This window comes from Austrofundulus limnaeus, unplaced genomic scaffold (genome assembly GCF_001266775.1).
Source record: "Austrofundulus limnaeus strain Quisiro unplaced genomic scaffold, Austrofundulus_limnaeus-1.0 Scaffold1023, whole genome shotgun sequence".
NCBI classification, from domain to species: domain Eukaryota; kingdom Metazoa; phylum Chordata; class Actinopteri; order Cyprinodontiformes; family Rivulidae; genus Austrofundulus; species Austrofundulus limnaeus.
Genome location: NW_013953425.1, coordinates 6,436 through 30,601, shown reverse-complemented (window position 1 = coordinate 30,601; position 24,166 = coordinate 6,436). Strand labels below are relative to the sequence as shown.

Genomic DNA, 24,166 nt, shown 5'->3' with positions numbered 1-24,166 from the left:
ACATACGTATTGAATGAAATATAGATACTAAGGTCACAGTTGTCAGCAAAATAAAAATAAATAAATTAAAATAAGCCATAAGAAGAAAAAAATAAAAAACTGTACATAATGTGTTAAACATGGAGTGTATTGCAATATACAAACCTACATATTCAGCCATAGTAAAGTGATTGTTTGTGGGGGGAAAAAGGGTTAGATTAATCGCGATTAATTGCAAAAATACCTTGAGATTAATCATGATTAAAATTTTTAATCTATGCCCAGCACTAGTAATTAAATATGTATATATACAGTATACATATTTTCATGGTGTTAACTCCAGAGCTGAAGTCAACTCCATTTAAGGTGTTAGGTCCCAAGCTAATTTACTAAACATCACGTTTGGTCATTTCAACACAAAAAATACACAGAAATTAAGAAAATAAAAACATTATTAATATTTTCATTACTCGGGTTGTGCGATAAATCAATTTAATCGATTAATTCAAATTTGCCATTTATAAAGATTTAATTTTGGGAAAATCTGGATTTTATTCCCACCAGTGCACTCTTTGGGTCTTCTGTAGTTCAGAGGTCACCCAACCTTCCCTCAAGATGCTTGGTGCACGACATGACAATATGGTAACTAGCAAAGAGAATCTACTTCCCCAAAAGGCACCGTGTTCAGTTATCTGGAACTGGTTAGGTTTTTCAACCTCGGACTTGGAGCAACGAACACCTCACTGCAAAACCTGTTTGAAGGCTCTTGCTACAAAAAGCAGGAGTACAACAAATTTGTTTCGACACCTGAACCAGAGGCACTCTGTTAAGTGGAAAACAAATTGATTAAAATCGAAAATCTAATTTGGAATGAAAAAAAATCAAAGTTTTTCTTTTGGGCCATATCGCCCAGCCCTGCTCATTAATGCTTTTTAGCCTTGTGTCTTTGTGGTTTAGTTTCAACTAAAACTCACCATCATCATCATCCCCAGAATGCACTGTATCGATAACAAAATGTTGAAAGGGTTAAGAGAAAATGCAATATTTTCTCATGTTTCACAAACAACAACTTCTAATAGAATAGAGAAAAAACATAAAGACCAACATGTGCAACTAGTTGGAGATACCTTTAAACACTTGCTTTTTCTCTGGCCTAATTGCAGCTATCTCCTTCACCGCGTAAATAAATAAATAAATAAATAAATAAATAAATAAATAAATAAATAAAAAATTCCACACCTGCCTTTCTTGGCTTCTTGGCACCAGCAGTGGCGGCCCAGATGACCTCCATGAGAAATGACAGCGCTCATGTCTGATGATGAACAAGCGTGTGGGCGTGAGGATGGAGGAGACGATGGGGAAGAGAGATAATAACCCCAGACTCACCATGTCGATGGATGACACGGGCCCGATGCTGTTGACGTATATGCCCACGTCGATGACGGTCGGTTTCTCTGCAACAGCCAGAAGGAAGAAAGATGAGCACAGAGAGATTTTAGCTCAGTTTTGTTTTTTATCCTGCAGCACAAAGACACAAACAAATAATCAGAATGAAAACAATGCCTTTCCTCATCATTCACGGTGTTAGCTCGGCAAATAAAATACGTTTATTTTATTTTGGTWGAAGGCAGAGCCATCAATCCTCTCTGAGGAGAAAGATTTACACCTCTGAAATCAGAAATTTGCCAAATGTTCTTCATGGTAATAAAACTTCCAGTCAGTGTTTGACTTGTAGAAAGAAAGTCAAAACTTTTTTAAAAGAGAGAAACAAGTCAGGTTGTGTTGAAAAATGATTATTTTATGGACTTCACATAGACAGGAGGAGTTTAAGTTTCTGAATTCATGCACAGATGCCTGTAGGGAAACCTTTAAAATGCCTCGTGAAATGGTAGCAAACAAAGTTTTCATGAAAGATTCAGTGCATGTTTCATGCATTATTCTCCCTGCATGTCTTTTTTTTTTCTTGTGCTGTCCTGGCTTCAGCTTCCACAGAAAGAAAACTCATCTGGTGTAACTGTATTTATGGAGATATGTCCCAAAATAAATTATCTGGATATTGACTTTCATTCATTAATATGTTGTTAAGTATTTATTCTACTAAAAGTTGTTGTTTTTGACACATGAAAARTCCTAATTACATATAAAATTGTACACGTTTATTACCTTTTTCACTGGGTTGCAGTAGAGACTTGATCACAAAAAGTATGCAAGAAGTAGCTCATTTGTATTTCACGTTGTCTTGTTTTCATTCTGCCTTGTCATGGTACTGTATATGAGGCGGCTCAGATGATAGAGCTGTTGCCGCTCAGCAAGAAGGTCATCGGATTGTGACCAAAGTTATTGGTAGCTATACAGGAAACAAAATTTTATAAACAAGGTATTATCAGATTTATATTGAACCATGATTTCATCAGGGTGTCAAAATGTAACAGTCCCAACAAGAAGATGAAAATTTTCAGCTTTTATCTGAGTTTACCACACAGATCCTAAATATTCTAATCTAGAACCACTTATTCAGAAAAAAGCCTGTTAACAATACACTGTGGTTCCCAACCTCAGGGGGCATCTCAAATTTTTCAACATTATATAAGACTTTTTTTTACAGTAAGCCATCATTTACAATGATGACCTGGTCAGTATTATAGTCATTATGGTCTTGAGAACAAGGCTTTTTTGGGAGGTGGCTGTGCACTATAGATCTCTGTGGTGTGGCATTAGCTTTAGTCAATTATGGCAGTGGTTCAGAAAATTTTTAACTTTTGACCCACAAAATACCAGCAGCAGAGACCTGTTCACCCAGCTGTTGTCGGTTGATGAACATTGTTTTCACMTCAAATAAACAAGAGCATAGTAATGTTATTTATTTATTTATTACTATTTTTGTCCATTTTAAGTACACTAATGTTATTATTTTGTAACAACAAAAGCAAAAAATGTTGTAAATTGTCATTTTTTTAGTGTAATTAATTCAGAAAATATTTTCAGGACCTCACCTTGATATTCCAGGACCCCACTGTGGGTCCTGACCCCAACTTTGGGGACCACTGCTTTATAGGTTTTTTCCCCCCATTACTTTTACTTTTATACTCTCAAGTAGTTTTACAGCTGGTACTTTTATACTTTTACTTGAGTGAAAAGCTTGAGTCAATACTTCTACTTTTAAAAAAGTATTTTTAAACCTTAGTATCTATACTTTTACCTGAGTAATGAATGTGAATATATCTGACACCCCTCTTGGTGTAATGCGTATAAGCTCGGGTGCTAACACCGTAAACGGTAATATATACTAGTTTGGGAGCTGAATCTGTATTTATTAGTTCTAGAACTAACATTTTTTTCTGGGTTCGGGAGCTAACACAGTACATTATAACAGATACTAGCTCTGGAGCTAACGTAATATTTATTAGCAGAGTTAATATTGTAACGTATACATCAGTTTGGGAGCTAACAACGTATATATTAGCTAGGAAACTAACTCCATTAGCTCAGGACCTATTGCAATATACCAAAATTAATTTACCACTTTACCTATACCGCTGAAGCTAAAGATATTTTTTAGCACAGGAGCTAACGCCATGTATTGTGATGTATGTATAAATTTGGAATCTAACTATATAGCTTGGGAGTTAATGCTATATCTCACCATATACATATTAGAAACGGTTTAAAAATGACATTTGTCACCGTAATACAAGGTCTTTCGTCAAACAACACTGACTTCCTGCCTTAGATATACACATTTGAAGTGCAGTGTGTTTAAATCTATTAAAATGACTCAGTGCTCATATGTTTATGGAAATATCTTAAAATAAAATTTCAAGACTACAAACATGTTCTACTGCTAAATGTAGAATTAAAGAAACATCTGAAAAACATCAAACTGTTCTTGAAGTGGGTTCATATAAAATCTTAACTGTCTATGTAGTATATGTTATCAACATTTCCAGCCAAACGGATGGTTTCATGTTACAGAATGAGCAACTCCATTCACTAATAACCTGTTTGACATACGTCCCTCTGTAAGGGTAAATTATGCTCCAGGCTTGCTTTATGATCTTTTTTGTGATATTTATCTGCTCTGTGATGTTGCTGAGGAAGCTGAGGAGTGCGTGCACATCAGCTTGTTTAATCCCAGGGGGGCGGGGGGGCTAGCTGCGCTGCAGCAGCTTCGGTTGGTGATGGCCTGCTGGGAGGTTTGGTTCGAGTCCAACAGAATGTTCTGCTCCACTAACTAAACAATGCAGTACTGCTCTGTACTGTTCCAGCTACAGTAAATGCCCAAAATTTTTTTCTAACTTTAATTAGTTCTCTACTGTCATGGTAAATAAATAGAAAAGTACACCCACTTTCATTTCACTCAGTGTCCCTTGATACTTTAATACATTTCAAGAAGGTCAGCATCATTGTGGTGTTGCTAATCCAAACATCATCTAAGAACAGTGGTGGAGAGTGGGTGATTTTTCCCTGCTCATCAGGAGGTTTTCATATTTTACAGAAGCCTGTTAATCACTTGTTTATTCAACATATATACAGAGAAACTTCTGAAAAGTATTGGACACCCCTGGTTTAGACCCTTAAACACAAACAGTAATAAAATATTTGCTCACAGTTTCCAAGTTCTTCTAGTTTGAAGGCATAACATTTTTGGTCTTGCAAATAATCACGAGAAAAATATTTTTTTAATCTTGGTGTATTTTCTGCTGGCAGTGATCTGGTCATTCAGTAGTGCTGCTTTGACCCTCTCCATCTCTATTAAATTCCTGGGCTTAAAGCCCAAGTTCAGGTTCAGAATCCAATTTATGTTACCCCTTTGGTAAAATCTGGCACTGAAAGTAAATGGGACAATAGATGCAATAAATGCTGAGAAATGCATGGCTTGAATTCAGTCTGGGAAACCCCGCTGGATGTGCTGTTAATCCCAGAAAAGACAGACAATTAGAATTCCCACATTTCAGCTGCATTTGTCTGTGCAGTAAGGCAGATTTACCTGGGCGACAGTGAGCTCTTCTACTCTATCCCTGTTGTGATTTTTACACCAGAAATATGGAGGGAAAGTACGAGAGCGCTGGAATGTGATGTAAGGTGGATCGGTTCTAACAAATCAGGTCGTAGTGATGTAGGAAAAATGGGTCAACCTGAAGAGAATTTACCTTAAGTCCTTCCTTAACAGTGCAAAACAGACACAGTCCGATCCAAAGCTTTATCTGCTTTCCAATTTGTTTGAAAGGTTGAGCTGCTGTTTCTTAATCTCAAACTTTCACCTAATACGCCCACCTACACCTTTTTATTAACCTCTATTCCACACTCTTAATAAGAGTAATTGTGATCGGAACAATACCAGGTAATTTCTTTTTCATTCTTTCTGTGTCTTCATCCTCCCAGAACAGCTCCCATCTGTATTATCGAATTACCTTTGAGATCCCGATTATAAGGAAAAGGCCCTTTTTTATGCCTGCTTGGCCCTGGCTGCCATGACGAATGCATCATGCACAGCCAGCCAGAGCAAGCACTCACCAAAGCACATGCAGATGCCACACATCCCCGCTGACCGTTCATCCCCCATATGTTCGGTTTCTAAGCGCTGTGCTGGGAATACGAAAGCCACGGTGGGCTGTCAGACGCGTCTCTGAGGGGAAGCCTCACGTCTTCAGCCTCTTGGAAAACAAATGTGCTGGAAAATGATTTACTTCACTCTGTTAAATAGAAGCCATCTTCAGCGTAGTGTCTTCCAACTACTCCCTACTGGTGAATATAGCTGAAAGTACTGTTCTGGCAAAAACTAAATTTGAAAGAAAATGCACAAAATTTCACATTTGTGTACATGTGTTTGTCAGCTGGGCTGGGCAATAAAACTAATGATATKTCTCGCATAGACACATGATGGATATCAATAGAAAATATGTTTGACAGAACGTCAATACTGTTTAAGAACTGTTTAAGACTGGCCTGAAGACATCTTTTCAAATTAGCCTACCACTGTTAACTCCAATTTTCAATGTCTGTTTTTGTTGTCCTCACTTCTACGTTTCTCCCCCACAACCCTATTGTTCAATTTGTCTGCATTATTGTATTTTATTATATGACTGTTCTGTACGCTTCATTTCTGTTTTTCCCACACTACCCTTATCATTCTATTTATCTACAGGTGTTTTTTTCTATTGTACAGTGCCCTTAGGTGTCCTGAAAGGCACTTTATAAATAAAATGCATTATTATTATTATTATTATTATTTTTATTATTATTATTATTATTATTATTATTATTATTATTATTTTTAAATAATTTAACTTACAGAAGTTTACGAAATTTTCATAAGGAAATAAAAATTACGACTGAGCTGTGATGAAAAGAAAATAGAATAGAACAGAAAAAGCCTTTATTGTCCCGCAGAGGGGAAATTCAGGTGTCACAGCAGCATCCGTACAGAGGTTCACACACTACCGTCAAATACCGTGATACTGGTATAATTGTTGAAAATACCGTGATTGTTGAAAATACCGTGATATAAAATTTGGGTCATACCACCCAGCACTACATAACATAATACAGGGGTCTCCAATCAGTAGCTTGTGAGCTCATTTAAAGTAGCTCTTCAGTGCTTATGAACAATTAGGAGAAGCAAAATTTAATTTGTCACTGGCCAAACAAACTTTCATTTAACTCCAGTCAGTCTATTGATGTCCCTTCCTCTTGGTTGTCAAACAGTATAGCGCTCAGTATGGTCGATTGGCAGACGACGCGTGGTTAAGTGGTGGTTCAGCATTTGTTTTCGCGCACACCTTTCATAGCCCCTTGAAACACACTGTGCCAAAAACTCCAGGGAAACCCCTCCTGCTGTGGTATATGTCACTACAGGGGGTTTCTTCCATATAGAGTCTACAATACGGAAAAAAATCAGAGACCTGTCACCTGACGTTATTTGCGCACAAATCTGTTGCAGTTAAACTCTAGGTTATTAGTGTGAAATACGATATAATATGAATGGATAAACACAAAAAGCACATTCATGGTAATTCGGTGTTRTTTATGGTAGTTTCATGTGAATTGAAGACAATGTTTTTTGTGCAAAACAAGCTTATTCCAATGGTTTAAGTTTAAAAGTTAATGTTGCAAAAAGTAGATCTCGGACAATTTTGTTTTGTAAAAGTAGCTCTTAAGGAAAAAATGGTTGGAGACCCCTGACATAATATAACCCATCTTAGGTTGGTCATATAAAATATTATTATTATTATTATTATTATTATTATTATTATTATTATTACTATTATAAAATTGTTATTTTAATGCACAAAATTCACATACTATATAACGGTAAATTTAAACCACATTGTCCACCATTAAACAGGACATTGGAGCCACAGCGCCCCAGACAGATCCATTTCGAGTGTGAATGTTAGGACATGTTTGTTGTGAAGAGAATGTTTGGGCCAAATTGCGTTTCATATATAAGAATTCTGACTCAAATAAAGAGCAGCAACTTTATTCTGTGTTTCCGCTACAGGAAACACAGAATAAAGGGGCGGCGGCAAGGGGGTYGGAATAATGGAGCCCTAACGTTACTAATGTTGGTGGGAAATTGCTGTTTTGACCCAGTACTAACACTACGTGATAGTGCTGGGTCAAAGCAGCTTATCATGATGCTTCAATCTCCATAACAGAGTAACAGAACTTTCATCAGCGGTGGGTTGGTGGAGTTTTCATTGGGAGGACAGGTGGTGCCCTTGAGAGGGTGGCCATCTWTTCACTTTAGACAATACTTCTTAAAGAAAAAATAAAAATTAAAGACTATCTGAACTAGAGCTGCCACAAACAATTATTTTTATAATTGATTAATCACAGATTTTTTTTTTTGATTAGTCGACTAATCGAATCATACGTTAATTGAATATAAAACACAGAGCTTATTGTGCCAGAATACAGCTGCTATTATAAAACCATCGTTAGATTTTAGCTATAAACTAAAAATAATTGCTGTGGAAAGCAAGTTCTGCCTTGCAGATATTACGTTGAACAGGTTTCTCTTTCATTTTCTTAAAATGATCCCACACTTTTGAGCTCTGTTGTCAGGTAGCCATGATACCAGAGCCTGTCTGTATAATGTCTTGTGACGTCCACGGCCTACCCCAGTTACCACTACTGTGCATGTGTGTCAAGGACAGAAAGGCAGATGTGGCAGTGGAAGGTGTCAAAGCAGTTTGTAAAGAAAAACAAAGTCAACAAAGTTAAAGAAAACGATTAATCGATTATTAAATTAGTCATCGATTATTTTAATAATCGATTAGTCGTCGACTAATCGACTAATCGTGGCAGCCCTAATCTGAACCATGTAAAAACTACAAAATGCTACCAACATTCTCAGACCCAAACAGGCTTCCAAGACAAAATCGAATGCAGAATATACAGGGGTTAGACAAAAAAATGCTGAAACACCTGGTTTTAGACCATAACATCCCTTTCAGACAGCTTCCTCTTGCGTCCACAGTTAATCCTGTTGGATGTGGTTGGTCCTTCTTGGTGGTATGCTGACATTACCCTGGATACTGTGGCTCATGATACATCACAAAGACTTGCTGTCTTATGGTGCGTTCACACCGAACGCGATTTCAGCTTCAAAATCGCAGCCAACGCTGAAGTTTGAAGCTTGTGCACTTTGAGGTCAGACGCAGGACAGCTGCGCTGCTCGGCGACAGCAGCCCCGCCCCTCCCTCCTCTGTCGGGCTCTGTTTAATGTCGGACGAGGAAGTGGCTTTGCTTTATTTACAGACAGCCAGAACGTGTCACGTTCATCAGATAATTAATTCATAATTAATTCACCAGATAATTCAGAGAAGAGGCTCACAGCTGCTTTCAGGACTATTTTTCCAGTCTGATGAGTCGCTGCCACGCATTGCTGCGGATCAGGACACGACTGCAGGCACTCATTTTAGCTAAAGAGCAGGAGCTCCGTCTGTTTCAGGTTWGTGGACATCATTCAGTAAACTGTCCCGTCGGGAAATATGTCGCTACGTCACACAGTGGAGTCTCTCTGATTGGTTGACGCTGCGCGTCGAGCTGCAAAAGTTCAGATTTCCCAACTTCAGCGATTTGGACGATTTGGACGATCTGAGCGTTCGACGCTCAGATCGTCCAAATCGTTCAAATCGCGCTGCTCTAATCGCGCTTGAGGCGCCGCAGAACTTCCCGACGTTGCTTGAAGCGCCTCCACCATAGACTTTGTATGCAAACCTGCTGCTCCTGACGCTGAAATCGCGTTTGGTGTGAACGCACCATTAGTCACAGATGCACCAGCAAGAAGTGCACCAATAATTTGTCCTCTTTTGAACTTTGTCACCCATAATGTTGTGTGCATTGCAATATTTTGAGCAAAACTGTGCTCTTACCCTGCTAAATGAACCTTCACTCTCTGCTCTTACTGGTGCAACATGCAATTAATGAAGATTGACCACCAGGCTGGTCCAGTTTAGCCAAGAAATCTCCCACACTAAAATGACAAGTGTTTCAGTTTCATTGTCACAAGAACAAGTTTCAGTCAGACAGTATATCAGTGTATGTTTGCGTTAATGCAAAAGATCTTCTCTACCTCTACTTCAATACTTGCTGTCATCAATTGGTGAAGTTAGTTTATCTTAAATGGTACAAAAGAAAAGAACTGATAAAAATTATGTGTGTCAGCCTTGCGGTGTCAGCTCCCCAGTGGTGATCGTATCAAAAGTAGGCCACGTAGTCCTTTCTGTGTGGTCCCTGAACTCCCTTTAGGCCTTGCGAATGGATTGAAGCAAGCCGACAAGTGCACGGCTGGCTGTAAATCTACACATGTATTGGTTTTGTTTGCTCCCCTTCAAAAGAAAAAGGACAACATTTTTCAATATCTATATCTCTGTAGTATGACAGGCAGTTATTTGTCTTTCACGTCGAATTAAAAACAGGGTCTTAACAAGCAAAATATTTAAAATCAGAAAAGGTTTCTGGTTAAATTGTGGGGTTTGGTAACTCATGTTACTTTAGCACAATATTATAAGTTGCAACATAAATACTGTGATGACAATAACACTAGGGATGGTAACCAAACCTGGTATTTTATTCAGCACCGGTTCTATGTGATGAATTTTGACCAGATTGATAAACTCCAGAATTAACGATATCATTAATGGTGCTGGAATAGTGAAGTGATGAGCGCAGACATGGCGCTTGCTGCATTGTTTAGAATAAAGGAGGTCTTGACTTCCGGTTTGGCGAGCATGGAGTAAGACATGCCATCTTGTAGCTCCCAAAATTCTACATTTAAAACCTGTCTGCTTTTATTCCAGTCGGATATTTGTCTTCAAAGTCTTTGCTACTCTTATGCAGTAACATTTATTTCATTATGCCGCCTAAACCTTCCACAACAAGTGAAAAAGTTGAGTCCGAAGCCACCATCAACAGGACTGACTTAGTAGCCTCATTAGCTGAGCATTGGTCTGRGCTAATCTCAGAGCTGAAAACATCATTTAAAGAGATCAATGACAAATTGGATGTAATCCAAGAGACTGTAATCAGCTATGATCAGCGTTTGACATCACTGGAGGAAAATGCAGAAACTCTTCATCAGCACCTGGAGAAAGTGGAGAACAGTCACGAGAGGCTACATGCTGAAAATGAGAAGCTTTAGGCTAGGCTAACTGAACTGGAGGGGAGAGGCAGGAGGAACAATGTCCGGCTAGTCAGTATGCCTGAAGGCATCGAAGGTCCACAACCCAGTCTCTTTTTTCTCAACTAAGGACGTATTTGGTCAAGATATTTTCCCCACGGCACTGGAGTTGGATCGCGCACATCACAGCCTTGCGCATAAACTAGGCCCTGGAGGTAGGCCACGGCCCGTCATAATCTGTTTTCACCGCTATCAAAACAAGGAGCTCGCTGTTCGGGAAGCCAGGAAGAGGGGCGATCTCAAATTTCAAAACATCTCATTCAGGATCTACGAGGATTACCTCCCGAAGTTGTGAGCAAATGGAAGAAGTATGTCTGTAATGTTATCTTTATATAAGACTGGACTGAAACCCTCCCTGTTATACCCAGCAAGGCTGCGTATCACACAGACCGACGGGACCTGGACTGCGTTAAGCTTAGTGGCCAAGGCTGAGAAATTAATCAAAGATCTTAATAAATCTTCATGATTAACATACTAATACGAGTAAGATCTACATCTTAATGACTTTCAAAATTACACTGACTGAGTAATATAATTTATGGAAGTTTTTTGTTCTGGATTTCCCATGGCTAAGTGAATGAACACCAAGACTGTCATTTGGACAATAAATATCCAGTTTGTCTGGGCCTGACATGTCCTGTCTAAAGGTGGAAATTGTCAATTTTCTAAAGGAGCAGGTGGAGATGTTATTTAGATAGATTCAGTATGGAGGTGTTGAAGGTAGATAGGGAAGGTGTGCTGTTTGTTCCTACAGCTGTTTTCGCCTGGGGGTTTGGGGGGAAGAGTGTGTGTGTGTGTGGGGGGGGTGATAGGTCAATAACAGTAATTTAACTTTTTTCTCAGCCCTTTTTTTAAACCTCAGATCAACCAGAGTAATCTGTTTTGTATTTTCTTTTATGTTTAATACTTGACTACATTTTTCTATAACTTTATTGATGATGTGAATATGACAAATAACTTAAATTTTGTTACCTGGAATGTTAAAGGTCTAAACCATCCTGTGAAAAGGAAGAAAGCTCTCACACATCTTAATCTTGGATATAAGAATTGCATTTCTCCAGGAAACCCATCTTAAGAATCCTGACTATTTGCAATTGAAAGGTGGCAGCTTTTCCATTCAGCTTTTTGAGGCAAGGCCGGGGGGGTTGCTATATTGATCAATAAAAACACACCGTCCTCTTTAATATTAGATCCAAATGGGCATTTTGTTATAATAACAGGTAAAGTTTATAATAACAATGTTGTACTAGATCAAGTGTATGCTTCAAATTTTGATGATCCCCTATTCTTTTCTTGCTTTATTAAACTGCTCCCTTGCTTGATCTCACATCAGCTCATTATGGGAGGGGATTTTAATTTGTGTCTGAACCCGGGGTTGGACCGATCGTCAATTAGACCAGGTTATACTAGATCCAAATCAGCATCCTATCTTTTCTCACAGAATATGGCATTTCAGATATTTGGCGCTTTTTTTACACCCAAATGATAGACAATATTCCTTTTTTTCTCATGCTCATCAAAATTACAGCAGGACTGATTATCATTTTATCGATAATAAACTGATTATGAATATCCAATCATGCAAATATCAAACTATAATAATATCTGACCATGCTCCACTAGTGCTTAAACTTAAAATACCTGAAGCGATGATATGTACTTCTTTTTGTTTTCATCCTTTCAGCATGTGAAGCCTGTTTGCTGAAATGTGTCATATAAACTTGCCTCGTCTTCTCTGCTACCCCAGATTTCCTACATTTTACAGGAACTACAAGAAAACAGACAAACTGACAAAGGAAAACTAAAAGTCTAACTCACTCTACTCTTTTCCTGCCCACTGTCAAGCACAGGGAGGAAACCGGCATCAATATGTGATCATAAGATCAAACTAAACATCAGTTAGGACTTTCTGCACGTGTGACCGCAAAAAGAAAAAGGGTGGATTTAATTTTTATCAAATCTTCATCATTAAGCTCGCTCATATAGACGTCCTGCTAGCACAGTAACCATGGAAACAGACACCCGCTACCTGGGTTACCATGATACCAATGTATAAAATAAATAAAGACATTATCACAGGCCAAGGTCTTTCAATTAAATTATCACTTTTAAAACCTCTGAGCGGATTAGYTTTGCAACCAAGAAATACACAAAACTGCGTCCAGAACATTTTGGAATAAATGATGTGTGATGAACAGCAGCCATCTGGAGAGCTCAAGCAAGATCAGAGAGAGGAAAAAATAAAACTTTCCAAATGCCTTTTGACCCACATCTGTAACTTATCAGAAGCATCTGACTTGAAGGACGACCTACAGTCGACCATCTGCACTGCTGACAGGAACATTAGATGCAATCACCCGACTGCTGGGAATCTGCTGAACTTTACCTCCCACCAAAGAAAGATGAGATTTTTTTTGTTAGCCTCAAATCTGGTGAGTCTACAGCTTCTGTATTAGAGAAGATAACATAAAATGATACACGTCTGCACAAATCTAAAGTTTCGCTGGTACCCTAAAAAAAGGTAATGGTGTATCATGCAGCAGACCAGATGAACGAAATAAGGTAATTTTACATATTTGTATTTGTTTTGTGTTGTATTCAGTAGAGTTGTTGTGGGAAGAGGGCCAAGAAACCTGGTTTTGGGATCCAAGCAAGCTAAAACGAGGGTTAAAGTACCATCGTAAGTGCCAACACTTTTGTTCTTGCTGATTTGGCTGCATTTCAGAAATTGCATCTTTGTTCTCACATCTTTCTCGTAAACCTGAAAAATTTCTGATGCAGGGGTATGCACCAAGTTTTGTATTAGTCAGAACTTAGTGCATATGAATGCAGAAACACAGGTCATGCATGGATGCATGGACATTTAAATTACATCAAATAAAAGTTAATTTAATTTATCAGATCTAGGGTTGGGCATAATCGTATCGTGTGCAATTAATCGTCAGAAAAACGTTAATCGATTATTTTTTGGCACTTGACGATTAATACGATTAATGCCACCAGATAGACTGACTGGAAATTTCTCCAGTCAGTCTGCTCGGTGCTCCTCTCCGCTTGAAATATGAATATTAAAAAAAGTTTTCTAATTTATTTATCTATCAACACAATTTAAAATTTGATGTATAGCCTGAAGTCTGTAACTTTGACACGATTTGGAACAGATTTTTATGAAGAGCAAATCTTTCCCACTAAATTTGTCATGTGATCAGGACATAAGGGTGTCCAGGGACTCCAGGGGATTAATCATCAAATTAAATGTTATCAGCTAAATACCACAATTAATCGTAATAAATTTTTTTTGCCAATATTGCCCATCCCTAATCAGATCATACCTATTTTCTGTTCAAACCTTTGAAAAAATAATTAAAATACTCCCAACAAACCTGTGATCCTTAAGATGTGAAAATACCTGACTCCCAGTCCAGGTGTTTCATCAACATATTTCCTTCTTGTATAACCACATAAAATTTGAAGAGCGTCGTTTCACTGCATGACCCCTCCAGGCTATGTTTTATGAGACCCAGCATAAAAAAAACCACCTTTTAGAAACCCTCATTCATTTCATTGAAATGACATAAAAGACATGAGGTGTTGGTAAAAACCATCTTTTCCTTTCACAAATGCACAATTAAGAAAAAAAAGTCATTTAAATCCTATCAGAGAACTTCCCACAAAGACAGATATTGACTGATTGTGTGAGTGTGTGTTTGGTGTTTGTGTCGGTGTGTAGGGGGGATGAATGAGAACACACTGTTCCACTCCACCAGACTGTGTTCACCTTGCTGAACTGATGTAATAGTTATGAAAAAAGAAAGACATTTCTCTACCTTCAGAAGTTTAATAAGAACCAAGTAAAAGGAGAGTTTAGGTCTTTTATGAATCGACACCAGGCAATACTTACAAAAAAAATGAGGCTGATAACAGGAAACCGGAGTGGTAAATTTATTTTCATCCCAAAATAATGATTAAATCTGTTGCCCAGTGACGCACATTTTTGTCACGTTTTACACAGCGAGGCTAGGAAAATAATGTGGAAAACTCCCGTCACAGCTGGAGCTACTGCGCAGATTTAATTAGACTTTGTGTCCATCAGGTAAACAATGAATTATGCATTATTTTGCTCTCTCAAAGCAGTCACAACAACGGAGGCTGCCTGATCCCTAAACAAGCCCGTGTGCGGGGGATAAGATTTTAGCTGTTTCAGATATTCAGGAGAGGAGCAACATGCCAACACAAACACACAGCAGATATGTGTTATTTTGGCTGCTACTTGATGTCTGTTGCTTTCCCTAACTCCTAAAATTAAAGCAAAAGACTACAGTTTGTATCTAGGGGTGCAAAAATTGCAGTTTTCAATCTGATCACAGATCTAAAAAGTCTGACCTGCTGATTCTGATTTTGGACGATAACGATTTTTCTGAATAACTGAAACTTTCAGTTGTTGTGTCACAATACATCTTCAATGTTCCAATCTTATTTTATTGAAAAACATTAAACAATAACCTTGAAACAATACAAAGCTGTTTTAACTGGACATTGTGCTCACTGAACAAAAGGGGACAGTGGCTGATTTTCAGACCTTTGTAGAGGAGAAGCCAATCTTTTCTACCAATCTTATCTAAGTATCGGACGATCTCCAATCCCTCAAAATTAAAGGAAATCAGTGCATCCTAGTTGTATCATAGAACATAATGTGCCTCTCAAAATAACCATAAATGGTTTGGTCACACCATGCTGGTCCTCATGGTACAGAATGCTCCAAAAAGCCATTTTCTGTTTCACAGGGAACATTTTTCCTTGCTGCACCTCTCATTGCACGCACAGGAAATAATGCAACACAAGGCAAGACATCGCCGCCAAGATGGACACACAAAGCACAGAAAGAGAAGCTGTAAAATCCGAGGGCGATGCCCAAATAAAACCTGCATCCCAAAAAGGGGACGGTTCCTCGCCAAAAGTTTGGATTCCGATGGAATGACAGCACTTTGCAAAACCAAAGTAGTCACTGCTTGCGTCAACGTGAGGAACCTGCTCCACCACCTCAGCTGCAAAAACACAGCCAGGAAACACCAATCCTGGTCAAAACCAAAACTGGCACCCTCCACATCCACAAGAAGACACCTGAGTCACACATCCCCCACACAAACACGCCCACTCATCAACACACACATGTATTCATGAAAAGAAAAATACATTCACATACTGTAATCCCAGTATAACTTTTGAAAATATTGTGATGTAAAACTTTGGTCATACTACCCTGTACTGAACCAGTCATATTGAAAAGGAAACATTTATTTGTAAATAGAGACAATTTTCTGAACCAAATGGGGGAAAATACAATGTTTTTTACAGAATTTGAAGCAACAAATTGCCATTTCTTTTAAGTCTAGCATTCATGTTTTAAACCTCAGGTAGTTGTGATGGACAGCTGCCAGGTGATTATCAGTGAGARTGTTTATGTATTATCCTGCCTTCTCATGTGTGAAAAAAGCCCTCTCTCTCTTCTTCTTCTTTTTACCTCCCTAAGTCCACCAAACACTCTGATAAACTCTGTCCTCACTGCTCCAATCCTTGAAGTGTAAACCTTGGTYATAAAACTTTGATTTTAGAGTTTCAATGAAAAAAAAAAAACTCTGATGTATGTGTGCCTGCTCTGTATTTATTCAGATAATACCAGTTGTAATTCTTAAACAAACCAAGCTCACTGCTTTGCTACTGATTTCAGTCAAAATTCTACATTCTGTTCCAGTTGTTTGCCATGTGCTGACCTGACTAACTTCTAAATCACTAATAAATGCTGAAGAGCTGGGTAATACCCAAGTCTGGTATACCATCATTTGTCTGGTATTATCTTTAACAAGCATAAAGCACAGCCAGAAAAGCTGTTAGTTTTATTTTTAAAGGGGCTCTAATTGTCGCAATAAATCAAACTACTTTTACCTTTAGTGTTTATAAATGCTACAAGAATAAATTTAATATCCTTAAAGGCACAGTGTGTAGGATTTTGTCAATTCTTTTAGCCGAAATTGAGATAATCACTGATGACAATAATAAAAAACATGTCTATTAATTGCAGASAAAGACCTTGTTTTATTATTTTTACCTTATAAAAAGCTGTTRATATCTCCATGGTCGCAGGTCACCACTACAGGCAGCCGCCATCTTGCACCACCATCTTGTCTACGAAGGCTCATGAAGGACAAACTGCGGTGGCGGCGTCAAAAACGGTTTTAGTTGTAATACTATAAATGTACACACACCTACACACTGTGCCTTTAAGAGCTGAAAGGAAAAAATATTTTAGTGGAAAATTTAAATGCAAAAATTTTAAAGCTACCTGGGAAGAGCTGAATCAATAAATAGAAGAGACAAATGAAATCATGAGTTACCGAGTTGGATGGTTTCACATCTTTCACAAATTATGTAGATATAGCCATACATTTTACATTTTTTGTTAGTATTGGTTARGAACTAGCTCAGAAAATTCCTCCTTGTCATGGTGATCCACTGGACTTTATACAGGATAACTTATCTGTGATACCCCTGATATTCAAAAAATAGGTGATAGAACTGATTAACTTAAAGCATCTTCTGCTGGTCATGATAATATCCCTGCATTTCTTGTCAAACATGTGAAGCAGGTGTTTATTTTGAAACCTCTTCATGATATTTATTCTTTATCTCTGCAAAAACTGGGATTGTACCAGAACATTTAAAAGTTGCTAAAGTTAACTATCTGTTGAGGCAGATTCTCCACTTTGTTTAACTACAGACCTAGTTAGGTCCACATCTATTTGGACAGAGACAACATTTTGCCAATTTTGGTTCTAGACATTACCACAATGAATTTTAAACAAAACAATTCAGATGCAGTTGAAGTTCAAACTCAGCTTTAATTCAGTGGGTTGAACAAAATGATTGCATAAAATGTGAGGAACTAAAGCATCTTTTAAACACAATCCCTTCATTTCAGAGGCTCAAAAGTAATTGGACAGATTAAATAATTGTAAATAAAATGTTCATTTCTAGTCCTTGGTTGAAAACCCTTTGTTGACAATAAATGAAGTCTCGTAGACATCACTACATGCTATGCTTCCATCGTTTTAATGCTCTGCCAGGCCTTCACTSTGGTGGTTTTCAGTTGCTGTTTGTTTGTGGGCCTTTCTGTCTGACGTTTAGTCTTTAACACGTGAAATGCTCAATTGGGTTGAGATCAGGTGACTGACTTGTCATTCAAGAATATTCCACTTCTTTGCTTTAATAAACTCCTGGGTTGCTTTGGCTTTATGTTTTGGGTCATTGTCCATCTGTAGTATGAAACGACGACCAATCAGTTTGGCTGCATTTGTCTGGATCTGAGCACACAGTATGGCTCTGGATACCTCAGAATTCATTCGGCTGCTTCTGTCCTGAGTCACATCATCAATAAACACCAGTGACCCAGTGCCACTGGCAGCCATGCATGCCCAAGCCATCACACTGCTCTGCTGTGTTTTACAGATGATGTGGTGTTTTGGATCATAAGCTGTACCACGCCTTCACTATACTTATTTTTTTACCATCATTCTGGTGGAGGTTGATCTTGGTTTCATCTGTCCAAAGAATGTTCTACCAGAACAGTGCTGACTTTTTTTTGGATGTTTTTTAGCAAAGTCCAGTCCAGCCTTTTTAGTCTTGAGGCTTATAAGTGGCTTGCACTGTCCAGTAAACTTTGTATTTGCTTTCAGTTTCCTCTTTATGGCAGATTTAGATATTAATACACCTACAGTACCTCCTGGAGAGTGTTGTTCACTTAGTTGGCTGCTCTGAAGGGGTTGTTGTTTATTTGAGTGTGCTGCAGTAGAAGGAGCTAACCAAGACTTTTCGCTACAGCTGCTCTTCGCGTAAAAAATGTCAACACAAAAAAACAAGTCTCACAACCAAGTCAGCAGCTCAGATGTCTTACATTTGAATTTAAAATCCAGTTTAAGGGTAGTTCTAACAACAGGAGAAGAACTGGGCCATGTGTAGTTGATAGCATCATCAAACTTCTACATCAACTCTTGACCCATTGCTCTGCCTTCAATGCTTTTATTGCCCCACTTAATTTTTCTTCAACTTAATATTTCTACTTCAAACAATGGGTTAATAAGACAAGTTCAAGACCTGGACTCCTCTCTGCTGGACCACGGGCAACCAACTAGGTTCTATGATTGCAACAAATGAGGTGAAGCCTACAGAATCACCCAGCAAGATGCAAATTGATTGTGAGGCCCAAGGGAAAAACACATTTCTAATCACATGTCTCTACTTCTAAGAAGTGATTATCCCATGCTAAGGTGGTGGTTGTTGTTGTTAAGAAAAAATATTGCCAGCTGTAAGCCTCTTAGCTGCAGCTCAGCGTTGTTCACTTTACCTACAGTTTAGAACTGAGTCATTAATTAGAACTGCAGATATACACAAGTGCCATATCTGTAGGTGTCTAATTAAACTGCAACTAAAAAAAATGAATCTAAGCCTACAAGCAAGTCAGGCTTCATAATCATTAATATACAGTACATGCTTATAATAAAATGTCTTGACACCTATAAAATCATTCATCAACAGAAATCTGATGTTTACTGACTAAARACACATTGTTTTTTACCTTTTCTTGGTCATTTTCACAAAGAAATTAAAAGGTTTATGTTTTTAAAGCTGAGATTCTGAAACCATTTTAAAATCAAGTATATATTTAATAAAAAAACACCCTCAACTAAATTATTAGCTTTTTATGTTTGAAAATTCAAACCATATCAGTTAGAGTCATACATTTTATCTATTTTCTACATTTTCAAAGTTCCTCCACTCCTTGCAAATATCTGGCTAACTTTAGTTGGGAGCGCTGCAGTCATGGTGTTCGCAGATGGAAATCGATTTAATGGTTAGAGCTCACGAGGACAGAAAATGTGTCCGGCATGATCCAGACCCAGCTTGGTCTTATTACCACCTAATGCACTCCACTGTGCCATCAACGCCACTGCTTTAAAGTGCTTTGTGATTGCCTGGCCATTCCTTTGTGGTTTCTCATTAGCGCATACGTTGAAGGAAAGTATTTTAAAACCATGAAACTAGGTAAAACAAGAATTGGGGGTGAAGTTTTGATCAGACACTGGATTGTTTCCTTTTTTCTGCAGATGTTTGAGGTAGCTCCCTATTTTTAGGTTTTAAAAAAGTATTGTGATTAAAAGAAGCTAATTTATGAAGTAAGAATATCCAAAACACAAAATATCTTATGGTACAGAAAACCAACACCTTGGACGATACGCAGAGTAATGTAATATAGGTGACAACGTATAACATGACAAAGGTTTGAACAGGAGAAATGTGTCCAAAACCTAATTTGCAGCTTGATTAAAAGTGATTTCTGTGCACAGTCACTGTATTCTGAAGCATCACGCACATACTGTATATTAAGACCCTGACCCTGTTCTGTCTCTCTACTGAAGGAAATAAACCCTCAAAGATGTTAGTCTAGTTAGTGCTTGCTTTCTTCTGAGTGGACGTAACAGAAAAATATTTAATTGGTCATAAAAGAAACCAATACAAAAATGTTTTTGGTGCTGAGAAAAATTAGATGATGAATGAAGTTGCCTGCACTGCACAAATTTAAAAACAAAGTCTGATCTCTTTCCAAATCAAACCGTTTTGTGGATACTTGCATTTAACCATACTTAAAGCAGAGTTTTCCCTACTACCCTCATTAGGCATGTAAATCAATAAACACCTCTGTTACAAATTCACTGTGAATCATTATCAATACTGCTGTATTCCTTTTAACTACATAATCACTACGTGCATGAATTTAAATATTTAATGCCTGGACACTGAGCTGAATTGTGGGTAATGTAATAGAAACAACATGTGGAATATTGAGAATTTAATTTGATTTACAGATTATCAGCAACTATGTTCGATGCTTAAAAAAAGGTTAAATCTGTAAAGGTTGCCTTCAGAATCTATTAGAGTTAATTTCCTCCAGAAAACTCAAACACGGTCAAAGAGACGCTTGCATCAAACAGCTCATAAAAGAGGTATTTTACCACCACTCGGCTAACCCGGCCACCTAAGATGTGAGGCGAAGCATTTGCCAGGAGAGTCTTTTTTCATTTAATAAAATGTCACTGGGTTTGAAATATTGAGGAGGCTTGTGTGAGGATTGTCCTTTCAGATGGCGAGGTGACACCGCTGTGCCAAGTGTCAGGTTTGTGAAGATGAAGGAGAAGAAACCTGCTGGAATGGAGTCACCTGAAACTTAAAAAAAAGAAGAAAAAAAGAAGAAAAAAAAGAACTGGAAGAGAGAGAACTATTGAGAATAAATTGATGAAATTTTATTTTAAGGCTATTGCAATAGTATCCAATAACCACTATCAAACTACATTAAAGTATCGAGGTATCATCCTGATATCATGAGTGGTTCCAGAGATACGACTTGATTTGTCCTGATAATCGGTAAGACCCCTGGAAATGTGCTGAATCCTATTCTTAACATATTTTAATGAGGATTTCTTATGTCCTTTAAAGATAATAAATAACGTTTATTTATATTTGACCACATCCACGGCTACACCAGGGCTCCAAGAGGGCCACATCCACGAATCCGTCAGGTTTGCAAAAGGGACACGCCCAGTACTCCAACAGGTCTCCAAAAAGAATCGTCCAGATCTCCAAAAGGGTAACTTCCGGGGCATTAATAAAAATAAAAACATCAACAGAGGAACGAAGAACACTGTAGGGGTCGCCAGTCTTTAACAGAGCAGCACAGACACAATTATTCATTCACACCATCCACAACTTGTCACGATTGTCACTTGTTTTGTGTTGCACAAATATTCACAAGGAGTTCTGATGATTTTCCAGTAAAAATTGCAGCGGCAGCAGCTAGCTGTGGCACTTCCAGTGCAGCCTGGGACACTTTCAACAGTAATGTCACAACACTGCCACCTGAATGCTAGTGTAGAAATAATGCCTCATTCAAAAATGGCATGTCTGAATAAAACAGGAATCCACTTGGATTTATTTAATTCTTTATTCTCGTCTTCTGACTCTAGTTTCACATTACAGCACTCAGCACAGGCCTCGGCATAAGGCCTTGAGCTAAAACCCAAACAAAAACAGCCCAGTCTGTCCAGGCTGGATCAAAACAGAGACTCTGCAAAACCCTTCTAAACTTCTCCCCTCTATAACAATGAATTGACCTTATAACCTCTTCAGGCTCTTCCTGGTTACAGCCCTGGAGGTGTTACCTTTTACATCAGATGCCAGAACGTAAACAGCTTTTGTTTATACAGACAGAAAGAACACATAAGACACACCAACTCTTTCTGTTTTAGCCTTAAGGCTGCAATGATCAGAAAGTGTAAAAATATAATACTACATCTAAAATTCAGGTAATAATTCAATTTATTTCACTAGCATGCAACGTGAAACTGATTACTGAACTATCACTTAGCTTGTTAACACAGGTAGAATTAATCTACTTATCCAAACCAAGATCATTCTATGACAGGTAAGATATTAACCATTTATAACCACTTCAGTGAAGCCCACCTTAGAACTGAAATACCACAATACAACAACAAAATCTGAAAAAAAAAAGACATGGTTTTAGTTTCATGTTGTAAAAACCTGCATTTGTACTGCTCCTCTCCATCTGAGGAGTGGCTTAACTCACTGCAGTTCATATATAAACGGTAAAGATTTCAGCCTCAGGAGTATTTACCCTGTCTTCAATAACAGCTGCTGTTTTCCTTCCAGAACCCACTTACGTGTAGACTTAGCTGCACATACACATTCATCAGCTCATCTGGCACTGGCAGCGGAGTTAAAGGCACCATCATCCAGCCTATCTGGTTCAGGGTGGATAAATTGGATTTTAAAACTCTTCTCTCCCTTTCGAAAAGCCCAGCAGAGTATTATTTAATTTTAATTATGACGACTATCAGTTTATTTTTAATTCCTCCACATGATTTTATAACTGATTTCGATCCAGCTGGGTGGTCGCAATGATGAGGAAGACACCCTGTTAAGAGAATACGAAGCCAATTCATTAACTATGTAATCATTTGAATGTGACGCAGTTAAAAAGCATTTCAATCGGAAAATTCGTAATTATCAAAGAGGACTGTATACTGTTTTTTTTTTTTTCTAAATGAGCATGCCTTTACATGTCTAATGAGGTTTTGTCTGTTTCTCGTGGTTAATTGAATCTGCCCTCAGAAGGTTGTTGATCATATCGCTGTGGCCAAAACAAACTAATAAAACCACACAGATGTCAGGGTTCCCTAAGAGGCCAGAGAASAGCAACTCTGTTAAAGTACCCGTGTGTTTGTGATTAAGCTTCTCACCTTTGCAACAAAGCAGAAGCTACTTGAGGAGAAGAGTATTGAGAGAAAGCCAAGACAGAAAATTACCTGCACTGTCTTGCGGGAAATTTTCTGTTTGGGGAAAAAAAAACACAGAGACATGCATTTATCTCTCCATCTTCTACCAGTTAGCTGTAGTAGGGTCAGAGGCAACAGGTCCAGGAGAGAAACCCAGACCTGTTTCTTCCCATGGACACACCAGCACCACCTGGGGGTTCCAAAGTGTCCCCAGACCGAAAAGGATACAATGATCCCTCCAGAGTTTTCTAGGTCTGTTCCGGGGTCTCTTCTCAGTGCCTGACAAACCTCCTAAAGGAGGCATACAGGACATGCACCCCCAGAATTAAGCCAACCTACAAAGAAAACTCATTTTGGCTGGTTGTATCCAGGATCTTATTAACTCAGTCGTGATGCAAACCTCAAGACCCCAGGCGAGAGATGGAACGTAGACAGACCAGTAAATCGAGAGGTCTGCCTTTAGACTCAACTCTTTCTTCACCACGACCAACCAAAGCAACATCCTCATTACTGAACTTGAGACCCTGATCCGTCAATCCAGTTCTCGCTCCATCCAATCATCACCCAGGAACAAAACGCCATCCACTTGAGGCAAACATTCATCCAGTGTTTGCAAAATTATTGACAATGAGGATGACTTTAAGGTTAAGGCAGGCACACAATAAAAATGTCAAATTTTTCTGATTAACTTTCTTTAATTTTTAGCAAAAACACCATTCAGGGTCAGTAACACCCACTGTTTGTACATTTGGACAACTATACCTCATGTTGACAAATCATTTTACTTAAAAAATGGTTCTTTAGCATTTAAACCTGTTTAAAGTTAGGACGTTACAATCATCTCTAATGGTGGGCAAAGTTTGCTTCGCCAACGCCAAATACATTACGTAAAAATATAGCTTTGCGAACCCTAAACTGCTAAGCATGTAAAATGTTAGCAGAAGCTAACACTAAACAAGTAAAAAGTAGCGGAAGCTAACACTAACAGCTAAGACGACATACAGGTGCTGGTCATAAAATTAGAATATCATGAAAAAGTAGATTTATTTCAGTAATTCCATTTAAAAAGTGAAACTTGTATATTATATTCATACAT

At 38.2% G+C, this 24,166-nt stretch overlaps 1 pseudogene; it reads right to left on the bottom strand.

Moving 5' to 3' along the window:
• Positions 1 to 24,166, bottom strand: part of LOC106533802 (gamma-aminobutyric acid receptor subunit gamma-3-like) — an 82,676-nt pseudogene that overhangs the window by 53,696 nt on the left and 4,814 nt on the right.